Consider the following 17,189-nt stretch of genomic DNA (forward strand, 5'->3'; position numbering starts at 1 on the left):
TTCCCAAAGCCACAGCTAAGATCCAAACAGAGCTCTTTGCATCACCTGGCACTCATTCAAATGGAAACCAAAAATAAAATTTGAAGCACCCCAACTGACCGATGGATCGCCCCCTTCTCAGTCAAGGGCATTCCAGAGAAACCTGAAAAACTCGTTCAGGTCGTGATGGGAAAGGGGACGTGCTTCATTACACCTTCCTCTCCCTGGAATTCAGGCACAACTGACCAGCGTAAACATTAAAACAGAGATCTTAAGACTGCCAAAACAGATGTCAAATTCCAGCCTAACTCTAGTCTGACATCACTTGACATAGCAGGCCCTGAAAGAAATTGAAGTATTTTACCACAAAATATATTTCTTTGGCATATTTTGAAATGGCCCTGGAAAGCTGTCTCTTATGGGGAAAATCTACTTTCTCTAGAGAATCCTCTTCACTTTCCAGATCTTTTCCTTGAACCAGGAGAGAATTAACTAAGAGTCTGGCACATTTTTTGTTAGGTCTGATAAGATCTCTGAAGCCTGCTACCTGGAGGCCTCATCTGCATGATAAAAACCTTGGTCTTTACCCAGGTTATGACCTTGTCTTAACCTACACACTTATTTCTATTGATTCCAGATCTTTAGATAATAACGCTTTCAACTAATTGCCACTCAGAAAATATTTGAATCCACCTATGACTTGCAACCTCCCCTCCACCTTCAAGTTGTCCCACCTTTCCAGACCAAACCAATGTACACCTTACATATATTGATTGATGTCTTATGCTCCCTAAAATGTATAAAGCAAGCTATAGCCCCGACCACCTTGAGCACGTGTTCTCAGGACCTCCTGGGGTTGTGTCATGGGTCGTGGTCCTCACATCTGGCTCAGAATAAATCTCTTTAAATGTTTTACGGAGATTGATTCTTTTTGCTGACACTAATATTTAGATTCTTTCTGTTGTTCTAGCACATTCTGCATGAATTAAACATAAACCCTGTTCCCTAGTACAGAACAAGAGCAAACTGCTTTCTTTAGGCCACAAGTAACTTAGATCAGTTAAGGGGAAAATGGGGGAGAGAGGAGGACATTGGCTTCTGCCACCAGCAGCCTGTGTGACCTTGCCCAAGGTCACAACTCTGTGGGGTTAGTTCCCCTTCCCTGAAATAGGTGTAGGGAGGGACTCCTTGACAGTTTCTGGTTTTTTTCGTCTCTCAGAGTGCAGTGAAGAATTTCTTCATGGCTAAGGCTGTTAGACTGCAGAAAATAGTTTGCCAACCAAAGACACAGAGTTTCCAATTTTGGAATACTTTAAAAATAGGAAGGAAGTTTATTTGTTTAGCAGAATTTATAATTGTAGGACTGCCCAAGGCAGAGAATTAGCCAAATGGTATTTTGCGGAAGTTCTTTTTAAAGGGTGGGCCTAAAGGAAACCAGTCATTAGGTGGAAATAAACTGTCAGATTTTGGAGACGTTATTTGCCTAGGGACATTTACACTGGTCTATTGTGACAGTCTCTATTGTGTTAAGCTTTTAAAAGAAATATGTAAGTTTCCAAGTTTAAAATGTTAGAGCAAGTGTCCAGTCCACGGCCTGTGGGCTGCATACAGGCCAGGATGGTTTTGAATGTGGCCCAAAAAAGATTCATCAACTTTCTTAAAACATTGAGTTTTTTTTTAAAGCTAATCAACTATCATTAGTGTTAATGTATTTTATGTGTGGGCCAAGACAATTCTTCCAATGTGGCCCAGGGAAGCCAAAAGATTGGATACCCCTGTATTAGAACTTGTAAAATTTGACTTCAGAAACACAACCAAAAGCCCGCTTATGAGTAAGGAGTTTGTGGCCCCTTGTGTACTGATTATTAATCAATTAATTGTATAATAAGCATGAAATATTGCTAGTACATCTAAGGCCAAAGCCTTCTTACGGTTCCAGAAAAAGCTGTATTCCTGAATTTCCAGGTGAAGGGAAGGGATTCTCCTTCCATTTCCAGAAATATGTGAATGTAATACATAGGGATTTTTATCACACTAGTGTTTCAGTAAAAGCAGCCCTTCAAGTCTGTGCCATCCAGTTTTGGTGTAACTGAAAGAACATCGTACCAAAGTTTGATTTTTGTCAATTCTCTAGTGTGTTAATCAGCTGAGAATGTGGTCTCTGGATATTTTTCCCCAAGGAAAGAGCTTGATGTACTAGACCACCAGACCACACAACTCTGTATTTGTTTTGCAATAACTACACTATTTGGGGGAGTAGTGTGGTGTTTCCAGACGTTCTTGGTCAAGAAATCTGGCCGCTTCAAGCTCAGTGTTGATCACAATCTATTTCTTTTGCCTCTACTCTGTGGCAGGCACTTGAGACACAACTGCCAAGATGAGAGAGACCCAGCTGCTGACCTGGGGCGGGGGTGGGTGGGGGGGGAAGGTGGTGAAGGCAGTCACAGAGTCAGCCTGCCAGAAAGCAGGTGGGGAACTGTAAACCTCTGAGTAGCCCCTTGGTATACAGAGGTAATAATTTCCCAAATGTAGTAAATCCCACTTTACAACCTCACGGTTAATTTTGATCAGGGATAAGTAGAACTGACTATACACTATAACTTAGATATTGTCCTTCTCAAAAACATCATTTTTATTCTGGGTGCCAGAGATTTGGCTTGGGTGTGGGTGTTAAGAACAGTCCACAGTGTCCTGGAGTACCTCTCCGCTGATCTGGGGGCTCTTTAAACCTCTCTAACAAGTTTTTGTGCTAATCCTGACTGAGTAGATGGAGGCAGTGGAGCCCAGCTGGCCTGTCACTATGGGGCAGAGGGTGACTCTACCCTCAAGCCCTGCATGAAGACCCCAGGGTGGGCACCACAGCCCTTTACAGTCACTTAGCACCTGCTGCTGAACACGAGCATGCAGACCTGGTAAGGCTTGTGAGTTTCAGAGAATTCCTGCAAGTCCCTGGAAATGTGGGCACTGGCAGCTCTTCTCTCTCTTTTTTTTTAAATTTAGTGGGCTTAGAGGTTTCAGCCTAATAAGGAAATTTTACACCGGATGATTTTATCCCAAATAAAAGCAAATCATAGGGACCCAGTGTCGCCTAAAAAAACAGTCCTTACTGGGGAGGTCTAGTTGTGTCTAGCCTGGCTCTGTGACCAGATGCCAGCCATTCCAGCCTCCTGTGGCTGCATTTCATCCCGAAAGTGAATAAGGTGAGTGAGTGATTCAAAGGTCCCATCCAGGGGGTGACAAAGAATATTCCAGGTGGAAGAAACTGCATGAGCAAAGGTATGGAGGTGGAAACCCAAATGAACAGAGGCTTAGGAGGTGTGTTCGAAACATGTTTGGTACAAACGGAACTTACAGAGAAAGAAGCCAGGTGAAATAAGGCAGGAAGAGTTGAGTGGAGCCCCATTGGTGGGAGACCCTGAGGGTTAGCAGGACTGTGTTTGTTCTGGTAGGGATTGCAGAGGAGCCCTAGAAGGTTTGTGAGCAGGAGGCTGACCCCATCAGACCTGTGTTTCCAGAAGATCAGGCTGTGCTGGATAGCAGGATGGATGTAGGGAGATGCCAGAGGCGGCAGAGGAGAGGTCTTGCTGGGGTCTGGCTGAGGCAAGTGTAGGCCCGGACCAGCGCTTGAGGTTTTGGGCTCGTGGTGAGAGAATATACACCCAAAGAGCTGAGGGAAAGAAGGAGTAAGGAGAAAGAAGAGCAGAAGCCACTTACCAGGTTTTGAGCCCAGTTACCTAGAAGGCATTTGGGAAACAAGGAAGTAGGGAGAAAGGCCTAGTTTAAGGAAAAGAGAATGAGCTCGATATGGATATTTTAAGGTCAAGGACTAGAAGTCTGGTGATTTTTTTTTTTTTTTTGGAGACAGAGTCTCGCTCTATCACCCAGGCTGGAGTGCAGTGGCGCGATCTCAGCTCACTGCAAGCTCCGCCTCCCGGGTTCACGCCATTCTCCTGCCTCAGCCTCCCGAGTAGCTGGGACTACAGGTGCCTGTCACCACGCCCGGCTAGTTTTTTGTATTTTTAGTAGAGACGGGGTTTCACCATGTTAGCCAGATGGTCTTGATCTCCTGACCTCGTGATCTGCCCACCTCGGCCTCCCAAAGTGCTGGGATTACAGGCGTGAGCCACCATGCCTGGCCGATTCTTTTTTTTTTTTTTTTTTCTTTTTTTGGAGACAGAGTCTCACTCTGTCCCCTAGGCTGGAGTGCAGTGGCGCGATCTCAGCTCACTGCAACCTCCGCCTCCTGGGTTCAAGTGATTCTCCTGCCTTGGCCTCCCGAGTAGCTGGGATTACAGGCGTGTGCCATCATGCCCAGCTAATTTTGTATTTTTAGTAGAGATGGGGTTTCACCATGTTAGCCAGGCCGGTCTCGAACTCCTGACCTCAGGTGATCCGCCTGCCTCGGCCTCCCAAAATGTTGGGATTACAGGCGTGAGCCACCGCGCCCGGCCTGGTGATTCTTTAAGTAGGTGATTGGAAATGTTAGCGAAGTTTAGGAAAGAATTCAGAGCTGGAAATGTAGAGAAAGAAACCATCTTTCTTAGTTTTTGGGGAGTAGATGCCATCCTGAGAGAGAGGGAGAGACAGAGAGAGAGAATCAGAACACTATGAAGAATCTTTTTTAAGATGTCTATGAAATGAAAGATTTTACTAAATACATTCTAAAGGAGAGAATTACATTAGTAAGATTTCATTACCCTGCGCCTCCCCTTAAGGCTGATCTTTATTTTATTTTTTTCCTCTTGTAACTAAATCAAGATGAAGCCTTGCTTTTGAAAATGTCATTAGGATTCAGAGACTACAATTCCCACTTGGTAGATGGAGTTCTTGTTCCTGCATTGTGGTGAGTGGATCAAAGTTCAGTTCCAGCAAGTCACTGAAGCCCCTCAACATACAGTAGCACTCCCTTGGCATGGGGCAAACAACAAAGCTTTATTTATTTATTTATTTTGAGATGCAGTCTCGCTGTGTTGCCCAGGCTGGAATGCAGTGGCGCAATCTCAACTCACTGCAACCTCCGCCTCCCAGGTTCAAGCAATTCTCCTGCCTCAGCCTCCCAAGTAGCTGGGATTACAGGCGCCCGCCACCGTACCCGGCTAATTTTTGTATTTTTAGTAGAGACGGGGTTTCACCATGTTGGCCAGGCTGGTCTCGAACTCCAGACCTCAAGTGATCCACCCACCTTGACCTCCCAAAGTGCTGGCATTAAGGGCATGAGCCACCGCGCCCGGCCACAACAAAGCTTTGAGCACATTCCCAGCATCAGCTCTTGGCTGGCGAAGCCAGTCTTTATCTCCTGTCAGCCTTGGTTTTGGTGTTGGTTCTCCAGAAATTCCCTGATTGTAAAATATCTGATCTCGTGAAAATGAAGTCAGCACTTCCCAGAAGTTGAGAGGCCTGAAGGGGGAGTAAAAACCGATTTCAAATCCTGCCTGGAGGGAACCTGCTCAGGAGGTCCTGGAAGGTGAAGGCAGGCTCTCATCGCCTGTCTTTATTAAATAAAGCCCTAAAGCCCTAGACTGTGGTGCTCGAAACTTTTTAAGGGATGCCTGACTCCTCAAGAAGTCTGTACCATTTGAATGAGCTCTAGTTGAAAGAAAGGTTTTTATAATATATTCGAAGTGGAAATCTTTCTTACTTTGTTTTTTTGTTTGTTTTTTGAGACGAGGTCTTGCTCTGTCACCTGGATGAAGTGCAGTGGCACAGTCTTGGCTCACTGCAGCCTTGAACTCCCAGGCTCAAGTGATTCCCCTGCCTCAGCCTCCTAAATAGCTGAGACTATAGGTGTGCACCACTGTGTTGCCCAGGCTGGTCTTGAACTCCTGGATTCAAGCACCCACCTACCTTGTCCTCCCAAAGTGCTGAGACTACAGACGTGAACCACCATGCCCAGCCTCTTTCTTTCCCATTTTTGAGAAGAGTGGAGCTAATGCCTCTTTCCTGCGGCAGATTTCTACCCAAGCCAAAGGCATTTTTATCTTCTTCCCCCAGCCTCTGTTCATGCATTTTATGACCCTTGTTGCTGCTGCTTTTAAAGTGTCCTAAAACCAAAAATGAAACTTGCTGTGTGACCTGATCAGCAAGAAGGAGGGTGAGGCTGTGACCCCTCTCTTAGTGTGAGGATGACATTTCTCCTAATGCCTTAGGCTTTTTGTTCCTTTTCATTCTTTTGTTCTCCAGGCCATTCTGCTGGCTTATTTTGGGCTTACAGTCAATTACAATCCTTAAATCTTTTTCACATGAACTTTTGGCAAGCTGGGACTAACTCCACGGGTGATTAGAGCTGAGGGCTTCTTTTTTGTTTTTTTGCAACTTACGTACTTAACCTGTATCACCATGTTCTTGATGTTGGCATTTTTTGGTTTTGTTTTGTGGGTATTTTTTTATTTTTGTATTTTCATCCTATTAGCCAATTTATTTTTGTAGAATAGTAGAATTTGGAACTAGAAGTGATTTTAAGAGTACTGCAGTTTGTTTCCTTTGATACTGACACAACAGCCCTCGGGAAACTGACCTGGAGCGATGGGTGCTAAAAGGAGATGAGATTTTTTTCCTCATATGCTAGGAGCCTGGACAGTTAAAGGTGTAAACAAAAATGTTAGCAGAGGGTTAGGCACTGGCTACGAATTCAGACTTGGAAACTTCGTTGTCTGTGCAACTTCATACTGTTTCATTCTTGTCCTGTATAGTATTTCTTTGATTTCCTTCATCTGTAAAAGCAGGAAGAAAATATTTGCCACTCAGTTCTGTTTTTTAGGTATCAAATGCTAGGATACAACCTGAGGTTTCTTTCCCCGCCCCCTCACAAAGTATAGATCATTTGTTTTCCTTCCAGCCCTGGGCTCAGTACACAGATGGTTTCTCTTCACCTTTTGGGTTGCGGTTTTCTCCAGGTTGGTGCTGATGATATGATAAAGCTCAGCACAGAAGGCCTTCAGGTCCAGTACCCTGGCCTTGACCTCCCCATAGGCTGTCTTATCTCACTTTTGCACCAACGCCTGGTAATCCATTACATGGGTCTCCTTGGAGGCCTTGGCCACAGCATCCCCGTGTTCTGAGAAGTATTTGGAAATGGTTGTCTGGACGGCTTGCACTTTGGTCTTAACTGCATTCACCCTCTCCAGCACCTTCTCCTGGATTGCTACCCCAAATCATTTGCATCCTCAGTCTTGGGGATCAGGTGCTGGATCCATGTGATCACCAGAATGCATTTCTCTTTGAGAATCCAGACTTCTGGCTTAACCATGGCAAGCAGCGACAGGACCTTCTCATTCCCAGGGAGAAATCCACACTCAAGCACTTCTTTCTTCTCTTGTCTCTCTGTTTCTACCTCATCCTTGGGTGGGGGTTCTGGGATGGGGATGTCCAGTGGGGCCCGGAGGGAGGTCAGGCAGCTACAATGAGGGAATCCTTTTGCAAGGCCTATGTGGGTATATGATTTTCTGTGGCAAGAATCTGTAGAGGAGTTCCTTGGCTTCTTGGAAAAGCTCTTGCCTGAAGACATATACCTGGGTGTGGGCCTCCCTGCTCAGGCACCCACCACAAGGCTTGGCCGTGCAGCTTCAGTTGCTGGATCTCTGGTCTTCTGGCCAGTCGCCCGGGCTTTCACATTCACAGCCTGACTGTTATAAATATATATTGAAGTTATCTAACATTTATAACTCCGAGAATGCCAAGGAGCAATGAATAGTATTGTTATTGTTACCCTTGGTATTGTGTGCAGTCTAAAATATATAAAGTGGAAAATGGATTAGACTGCTTTTAACTAACATCCTTTATTGGCAAAAGTTCTGATTTGCCTGTTGATCAAAGTTAAAGAAAGGGAGTGGTTACTTGGTGAGTGTAGTTGATTTCAAGAACTGAAATGGTGTGAGAGGAAAACCTGTTTCTACCGCTGATCAGAATGAAGATCTGGGTTCTTGAACACATGTGATAAGTTTTACTCAAGAATGCAGTTAGTGCTGTAAAGCTAGTCTGGCATATTTTAAAATTGTAAATAATTGATAGTTATAACACATGCCCTTTCCTGTGATTGAGCCTGGCACTCATGAATTAGTGTAATTTTTCTGTTCATTTGGAAATGTGTAAATTTCTATTCATTTGGAAATGACCATGGACCTCAAAGATGGTGACAGGGCTGTGGCTGGGCTACACTGTACATTTGTGCAAGTTGCGGGCTGCACAAAGGCACCCAGCCAGTGGCACAAGCAAGGACTGAGATCCAACCCACACTTGGCTTACCAAAGTCCGCCACCCATGGGTTTTTGTCTGTGAGGGGGAGAACAGGGGTTTGGCTTTTTAAGATTTGGACAAAGGCACTGTATATTTGAGGCATAGCCTATACTATGAAATATTTTGTTTTTAAAAAATTAATTTTGGTGCTGTCAAGGTGATTCCATACTGTGTCCACATATGTAATAATTTGAATCACATTTATTTTACTGCAATTCCTGAGAAGGAACAAGAGTATTTATCTGGTTAACACGCTAATGGTTTATCTAAACTCAAGCTTGAACCATTAGCTTCACGAGACAGACCAGTGCTTAGTATTATCACAATTTTAATTTAAGCTACAAATCTTCATCTTAGATAATTATCTATGCAAATGCAGGGGCAGTCTTTTGAATATTGCTTTTAGACTGCCATCTAAAGTTTTTGGTTTCTGGGGTTTATTTGGAAGTTTGTTTTTGTACTGTATTGTGCTTCCTGACTTAAAGGCTTTTGTGTGTTATGTCGTGAAGCATTTGGGGGCACTTAGAACTGTATGCCGTTTCACTTGTACATTAAAAGAGTTTATCCTAAGATGAAGATTTTTTTCTTCTTTCCAAATGATTTTGCCCCTAGAAGTTTTTACCTAGTAGCAGTAGATGGTAACTTTGAAAAGACTAAAGTTTAAGAAAAATGTACTTTTAAAAAAATTAAAAATAACCTTTTTTATGATTACAAAAATACATATATATGAAAAATAACATACTGATAAGCCCAAATACATATTCCTACCACCCAGAGACCACCACACGTAGTCCCTTCCAGATCTGTTTTATTAATAAGCACTATTTAAAATTCTGTCTCTTTTGCTGGAAATAAGTAGAAGAAATAACAGCTGTTCATATACATTTACTTTTTTTTTTTTTAAAGAGAATTTTTTGCCAGAATGCCAGAGTAGACTGAGGGTGGATGGGCGAGGGGATTATTCTCTGAGCTGCAGCACACCCTGGTTTCACTGTCTGCACAGTTTCCGCTTTTTGTTCAGGGATAAGATGTCTTTGAGAAGAGAAAACCCATGTGAATAAATATTGAGTTGTAATCTGTATTCAGATTTCTGGATTTTTTTTGGTCACAGTGGTTCTGCCATCTAGCCACTGAACCCTCCCAACCTTTCCCCGTCCTCAGCCCTCATCTGTCACGTTCAGTTACCACTTGCCAGCTTTACCTTCTAGATAGTTCTTGACTTCATCCTCTCCTCTCCGTTTGTATTGCTACTGCCCTAGGTGAGATCGTCACTTCTCTCTCCTCAGTTGCTTGTCTCTTCCTTCATCAGTGATGTATTCACTCTGGGTGTGAGGGGCAGTGCCAGGCACTGGGTTACAAGACCCCTGTCTCCAGCGACTGTCTTCTTGAGGACGAAGGCAGGTGAATGAGCCATTGCCACTTCATCCTCCTGCCTGTCATCCTTCCTCTGCTGTTATGTCCATCAAGCCCATTCTCTCTCCAGCAGCCCTGGTGATCCGTTGGAAATGCAAACCTGGCCAAGTCCCCACCTCGCAGTCCTCAGCTGTCTCAGTCTCAGCTGTTTGCTGGCAGCTGGGTCGGGCTGTCCTGGGCCTCCTCCACACCTCCCTCCTCGTCTGCCTTCCCTGACCAACCGGGCCTCCTTGCTCTTAGGCGGTTTTCTCTGTCCCTCCCCTCCTGACCTCCCCTCTTTGCACGTGGTCAGTCTCCTTACCTCTGTTGCCTTGTTTTCTAAATCATGTTACCTGTCTGTCCCCACTCTTCAGCCCAGCGCGCAGCACAGTTTCTGACTTGATAGTCTGCCTTCTGTAAAATGGGAATGAGGGTGTCTTCCTCAGAGTGTTGGTGTGAGGATTAAATGAGATATAATCCACTGAAAGCATGGCCTCTGGCACACAGTGGGCCTGATAAGTGGTATTGATGCCTGAGATATTGTATTAACTTAAATGACCAGGTTGAAGAGAAGGTGTCAGAAATTTACGTTCCTCCATGTGTATTTGATTATATAAAATACTGTTGGTCACACTTTCCCTACATCATATTAGGTAAAGTTAGAAAGTGAAGGCTTTTCCACTGGGCATGGTGGCTCTCGCCTGTAATCCCAGCACTTTGGGAAGCCAAAGCAGGTGGATCACTTGGGAAGTCAGGAGTTCAAGACCAGCCTGGCCAACATGGTGAACCCCTGTTTCCACTAAAAATACAAAAATTAGTCGGGTGTGGTGGTGGGCGCCTGTAATCCCAGCTACTCTGGAGGCTGAAGCAGGAGAATCGCTTGAACCCGGAGGCAGACGTTAGTTACAGTGAGCTGAGATCAAGCCACTGCACTCCAGCCTGGGTGAGTGAGACTCCGTTTCAAAACAAACAAAAACAGAAGAAAAAAAGAAAGTGGAAGGATTTTATGTTTCTTTCATGTTTAACCTACATGTTGTAGGTAAAGTTTACCTACAACACTTTGGTGTATTTTCAAGTAAATATATTTAATCGAAGTGAATTACTGTTACATTATGAATTTTACACTTTTAGAGAAACAGAAACTGCCTCACACATTAAAGTGTGTGTGTTAAGCAAATACTCTGATGTAGGCCTGCAAAGTACACAGAAACGAATCAAACAGCATCCTGTCCCCAGCGCGTGGTGTAGGGGAAGGGCTCAGGGCTGTGACAGGTGTTACAGCAGAAGACCAGGTGCCCTCAGGACCTGGGAGAGCAGGCCTGTGAGGGGAGGGAGGGGAGGAGACATTTGGGTTGGATCTGGAAGAACCTGCAGACACTAGTGGAGGAGAGTCAGTGGAAGAACATTCTAGAGGAAAGCCTTGCCCACTTGCCTGCAGTGGTTGTCAGATGTGAGCTGCAACCTAATTAACAGTTTATTGAAATGAGATATCAAAGGTATTTATTGGGTATGCTTTTCTTGTTTTTCCATTGGCAGTGATAATATCAAGTTGACAGTTGAAAATGCTTTTCCATCTGTTTCTGTATTGGACTGAGTTGTTGTATTCCAAGGACTAGCTAGGCAATAAATCACATCAGACTAAAATTGAGTACTTGTAACATTTGAAAAGATTATAATGTGCTGGTATTGATGAAGAATTTATACTGTGTAGAAATTAATTCCATTATTCTAACTAATGGACACTTGAGTTTTGCCCCATTAGAGTTTGCTCTTCATGTTGATTTTAATTTCTTTGATGACTATAGCGTCTGGCGAGGCTTTCTCATTTTCAAGTGGATTTGTTTGCATTGGATGGTGGGGCTGGCTTTATTGCATTATTCATATATGCAATACATATGCACCATGGTCCCAAGACATGACTCGTGGTGATGGTGATTGTATTTTTGAGATGTAGCTGATACCTCCCATCCTCTGGACTTCCTTTGGTTCACATCTTTATTTTCACTAACCAGTAACTGAAAATCTAATATTTTCTTTGATTTTGAATGTAGTCAGCAAACCCAGTAGCATTACAGATGGAGTATCCCTTATCCGAAATACTTAGGACCAGCAAGTGTTGTAGATTTAGGGCTTTGAAATATTTGCATTGTACTTACCAGTTGAGCATCCCAAATCTGAAAATCCAAAATGCTCTGATGAGCATTTCCTTTGAGTGTCATGTCGGTGCTCAAAAGTTTCCAATTTTGGAGCATTTAGATTTTGGATTTTTGGACTAGCGATCCTCAGCCTGTAGCAGTTCCTGTGACTATAACATCAATAAAATCACAGTACCATGATCTGTTTCTACACTGAACACTTCTGACATCAGATGTGTCAGAGTTTTCCCCACACCAGCAACCAGTTCTCTGATTCTCTGGTCACCAACTGGGTCTCCAGTGATCAGTTAAATTCTGACACTAACAACCTGAAGTTAGCACAGACCCCACAAGTTAAGGGCTCAGTCTCACAAGACTGCCCCAAGACACCCACTGACCTGCTATAAATCAAGTTCCCACCACCTCCTCCTCAGGGTCAGTCATTTGCTAGAATGGCCCACAGAACTTAGAACACTCTTTACTTACATTTACTGGTTTATTATAAAGAATACCACTCAAGGCCGGGTGCGGTGGCTCACGCCTGTAATCCCAGCACTTTGGGAGGCTGAGGCGAGCGGATCACCAGGTCAGGAGATCGAGACCATCCTGGGTAACACGGTGAAACTCCGTTTCTACTAAAAATACAAAAAGTTAGCCGGGCATGGTGGCGGGCGCCTGTAGTCCCAGCCACTCGGGAGGCTGAGGCAGGAGAACGGCGTGAACCCGGGAGTCAGAGCTTGCAGTGAGCCAAGATTGCGTCACTGCACTCCAGCCTGGGCAACAGAGTAAGACTCCGTCTCAAAAAAAGAAAGAAAGAAAGAAAGAATACCACTCAAGAAGAGCCAAATGGAAGAGATACGTAAGGCAAGGTATGGAAGGGGTTTTGGGGTGTTTAGAGCTTCCATGCCTCTTTGGGCCTGCCACCTAGCAACACCTCGATAAGTTCATCAACCCAGGAGCTCCCTGAATCCCACCATTTAAGGGTTTTTATGAAGGTTCCAATATGTGAGCATAATGGATTAAATAGTTGGCCATTGGTAACTAATTCACCTTTCTCCCCTCCCAGGAGATATAGGTTGGGGAGTAGGGTGTAAATCCCAACCCTCTAATCACAAAGTTGGTCCCTCTGGCAACCAGTGCCAATCCTAAAGCTATCTAGGACCCAAAAAGAGTCACCTCATTAGCATAAACTCAGGTACAGTTGATAGGGGCTTATTATGAGGCATTCCTAATTCCTTATTATAAGGCATTCCTAATATTACCCAGTTCCCTCAGGAAATGCCAAGGGTTTTAGATGCTCTTGTGTCAAGACCAAATAGTTCTTATTATATCACGATATCATGTGAGTTATTTCCATATGCCTTACAGTTTTATACATCTGTCAAATACTGTATGTGCTCATCACTGCTTTAAGTTACAGTAAGTTATTGACTTGCTGCTTGATCTTGTTAAATATGGCAGTAAGCACTTAGTACTATATCATAATTATTTGGATAATTCCCTTTCAGCATAATTGAATCTTTTGCCATCCCTTGTGTTCTAATTTATGCGTTTGAAAACTTTATTCTTCAGGGTCCATAGGCTTCACCAGGCTGTGAGAGGGGTCTGTGGCACGAAAAGTTTAAGAATCTCTGCTTCAGTCCCTGGGATGTGCTTGAGAGAGAGCATTCCTGCATTTGTTCAGGATTGGTAGGAATGTGGGGTGTGTGATTGAGATGCTGTCTCTCACCTAAGACTAATCCCATAGAGTCAGCAGCACACAATTTAACAAAACCTCAGTCGCTCTTGGGGGCATTGTAATATATACCCACCATAAAAAAGAAAGGGTTAAACTACATTCTCTGTAGGCTTTGAAAAAATATACTAAGCAGTTCCCATGCAAAAATATTTAAAATAAAAATAGCCAGACACAAAGTCTTCAGCTGTCTAGAAAAATCTTATAATACAAAAGGAATTACTCCCCGTGTTTCTGGTTTATTATTTTTACAGCATCTGTTTCTTCTGCAAATATTTGTTGTATGCCCACTATGCTCAGGCATTGTGTTGGAGATTTACAGATTTATGGTGGTTTTCTCTTCTAAGACCTATTTGAAATATGTCTTTCTCTTTACTTAAAAACTTTGAAGTCATTAGATCGTTTTGCATTGCAATCATTTATACATTGAGCAGACTTATTGAATACTTGCAGTATGCCAGACAGTGTACTAGGCACTTACTTTGTCCTACATAAGTAGCACAATAGACAGTAATCCTACTCTCTGGGAGCTGACCTTTATTTAGGTGTTTTGTGCTCTGAGGCTTAGAGGGCTGCCTTGACGTGCCATAAAAACTGCTTGACGCTCTTAAAAATTATGGGTGGCCATTATTTTAGATTGAGCTTCTCTACTGGGCCCCAGCTGAACATACCAAACCGAAATGGAGTCACTTATGCTAAAGGTGATGTAATCAAACTGAAATGTTAAGAAAGCAGATGGATCCCAGAACAGACTAGTTTAAGAAAGCAGATGGATCCCAGAACAGACCTGAAAACAGGAGATTCCAGTCTACCTGAGTCAGCATAGCAAGGAAGTCCCTTCTGCTTTATTAAGCCCTTACAGAAAAGTAGCCTGAAGTAACCTGATGTTAACCAGTCAGGTTTTTCTATTCTGTTTCTTTGTTTCCATCTTACAATACCTACTGTTCTGCCATTGCCTGGTGGGAGCTTTCATTCGATTTGGTAGAATGGAGTCTGCCCTGATGTATGAATTGTGAATAAAATACAATTAGATCTATAACTAAATTTGTTGCAATTGTGTCTTTTGATACCACTCACAGACCTCGTGTATTTTGTAAGGTAGTGGTTTTCACACTCTGTTCCTGTGGGTGTTTATGATGTCTAGGGCTGGCCGGAGGAAGGAGGGGGACATGTTCTGTTTCCTCAGCCCCATTTTAATCAGAACATTCATACTCATATTTGAGATTGCCGGAAAGTTGAGGATGGGGTGAGATGGAGAGTTTTGTTGCCTACAGGGTGTTTGGAAATTTGGTCAAAGGTTTGAATATGACTGGCATTATCTATTGCCTGCTGATATTATAGAAATTATTTTTGTCATTTATTATTCGTTCTGTACTGAAAGGTAGATGGAAGCTTGTTGCCTCTAGGTACTGATATTTTAATAAAGTTGGCAGTCAGATGTGGTGGCTCATACCTATAATCTCAGCACTTTGGGAGGCTGAGGTGGGAAGATCCCTTGAGCCCAGGTGTTTAAGACCAGCTTGGGCAATATGGTGAAAACCCATCTCTACAAAAAACAAAAAAGCTAGCCAGGCATGGTGGCATGCACCTGCAGTTCCAGCTACTTGGGAGGCTGAAATGGGATAATCGCTCAAGCCTGAGAGGTTGAGGCTGTGGTGAGCTATGATTGTGCCCATTATACTCCAGCCTGGGCAACAGAGCAAGACCCTGTCTCAAAAAAAAAAAAAGAGTTGGCCTTTTCTTACCTTACAAACATCAAGGTAACAGCTAGCATTTATTGGGAGCTATTATAGGCTAGGCTCTATGCTAAACTTTCATATTTAATTTTGTCCTCAAAATGACCCTCCAAGGTAGCTGGTAATGTCTCATTTTAGTAGAAGAGGAGTCGAGGTTCCTAGAGCTCAGGTGGCTTGCCCAAAGCAGTGCTTGCAGCTTATTTCAGCATTCCAAGCTACAGAGTTCCCCATAGGTTCTGTCAGCATCACACATTCATAGCTTCAGCTGCCTAGCAGTTAGGGCTGACTTTCTCCTGATAGTTGTGACCAGCAATGAGAGTTCATCTCTACTCTTTTAAAGGTTATTCTGTTTTAGTTACTGCTCCAGATCCCTGGCTCCCTCCGGATGGAATGTTTGTGGTCTAGTAAGCAGTACTGGGCTCACTCTCATATCTTTGTACTTCCCTCCCTCCCTCAACCTGCACACACTAAACAATTTTCTTACACTGAAATGCAATTAGCAGTCCTGGCAGTTTATGCAAAGGTTGGGATTTATACTCATCACACATTTACCAAAATGCTTTATTATTGAGCAGAGTGCCTGATGGATCCTGAATATGCCTTTTTTTTAAACAAAAAAGAAATCTTGTACTTTCTTTTTGTACAGTGTTTGCAGTTAATGAAATCAATGCCTTAATTACCTATCAGAAAGGAATGAGATGGTTCTAATATGGGTTCTAGTGAAATATGCCCTCGATGATAAAAGTTAGTTGCAGAACACTATGATCCCACTTAAAAAAATTGGTAAATTACCATTAAGTGTACAAAAAGAACTACACAACAGAAAAGCCAGATTGTTAACTGTAGATGTTTCCAGGGATTATGGGCAACTTTATGTTTTCCTGTTTTTCTTTTATGTGGATGTGTATTGAACTAATTTTTAGAAACCGAAGATAATTAAAGAGTACATTTTGTAGCTGTGTTCAAAAAGGATAGATTATTGAAAAACGATAAAACATGAATATTTGTTTTCCTTGGTTCTTGAGGTTAGCCCTTTTATGCCAAGGCAGGATGCCTCAGCAGCAACTTAACGAGCCCAGAAGAAGGGTCTGACCTGGCTCCCTGGCAGGGAGGGGGAGGGAGAGAGCAAAGTGTTCTTCTCCTTCCATCTCCCCCGCCTTTCTGTTCAGCAGTAACCGTCTTGCATCTTCTTGGTTATGAAATGATTGACCTTTCTGTTGAGCCTAACAACACCTCTGCTGGTGCTGGTTTGGATTGGAGGCGCCAGGATGCGGAAAAAGGGTGTGTAAGAGGAGGGCGCTCCGGAGATATAAATGTGTGCTTTATTTTCCTCCTAAAGCAAGAGGATAGGGAAGGGAAGAATGCAAGAGCAAAGCTTACATTTTTCAGTAGTTGTTGCAATTCTGATACATTGATCTCATTTGTTGTGGTTTAAATACACAGAGTGAGATCGTAAGGTGCTGGCTGTCTGGGGCTAGTTCTACCTGAATCTTGGGTATTGTACATTATGTGAGAATTAAGGTTATGATTTGATTTGAAAGACTAGGCTGTTTGCAGCTTCAGTAGGGAGTGTTCAGAGATGTTTTCCTTCCCTGGTGTTTATGTCTGGGTGTGCTTGTGATCCCCTAGCCTGGCTTCTGAGACAGCAGTGCAGCCTCCTGGGGGATATCTCTGTTTCTTGTGGCTTCTGGCCTGAGCCCCGTACAGGGAACTTTTCTTTTCTCCTTAGTTCCTCTGAGGGAGGAAAGCTTTATCTTTTACCTTAGAAATGAAGTCCTGCCCTCAGAGATCTGGCTAAAACCCAAAAAATTCCTTCGCTGTGTTTTTCATTGAGGCAGATTCTGTTTATAGGTAAGCAAAGCTGGATGTGAACCCCAGAGAGCCAGCAAGGCCATGTGACTTCTCAGCTGCCCCAGTCACTGGGGAGCAACTCCAGTCCCACTGCTGCCATGCCAGGGGACTGACATGGAGAAGACATGA

General features: G+C 43.5%; 1 protein-coding gene and 1 pseudogene across 8 annotated transcripts in view; one reads left to right on the plus strand and one right to left on the minus strand.

Annotated features, from left to right (window-relative positions):
• TBC1D1 (TBC1 domain family member 1) overlaps positions 1 to 17,189 on the plus strand; it is a 248,435-nt gene that overhangs the window by 99,364 nt on the left and 131,882 nt on the right. The gene's annotated exons all lie outside the window — the stretch shown is intronic.
• LOC103784007 (proteasome activator complex subunit 2-like) lies at positions 6,823 to 9,625 on the minus strand (annotated as a pseudogene).

The sequence above is a fragment of the Pan paniscus genome, chromosome 3, assembly GCF_029289425.2.
Source record: "Pan paniscus chromosome 3, NHGRI_mPanPan1-v2.0_pri, whole genome shotgun sequence".
Classification (NCBI taxonomy): Eukaryota; Metazoa; Chordata; class Mammalia; order Primates; family Hominidae; genus Pan; species Pan paniscus.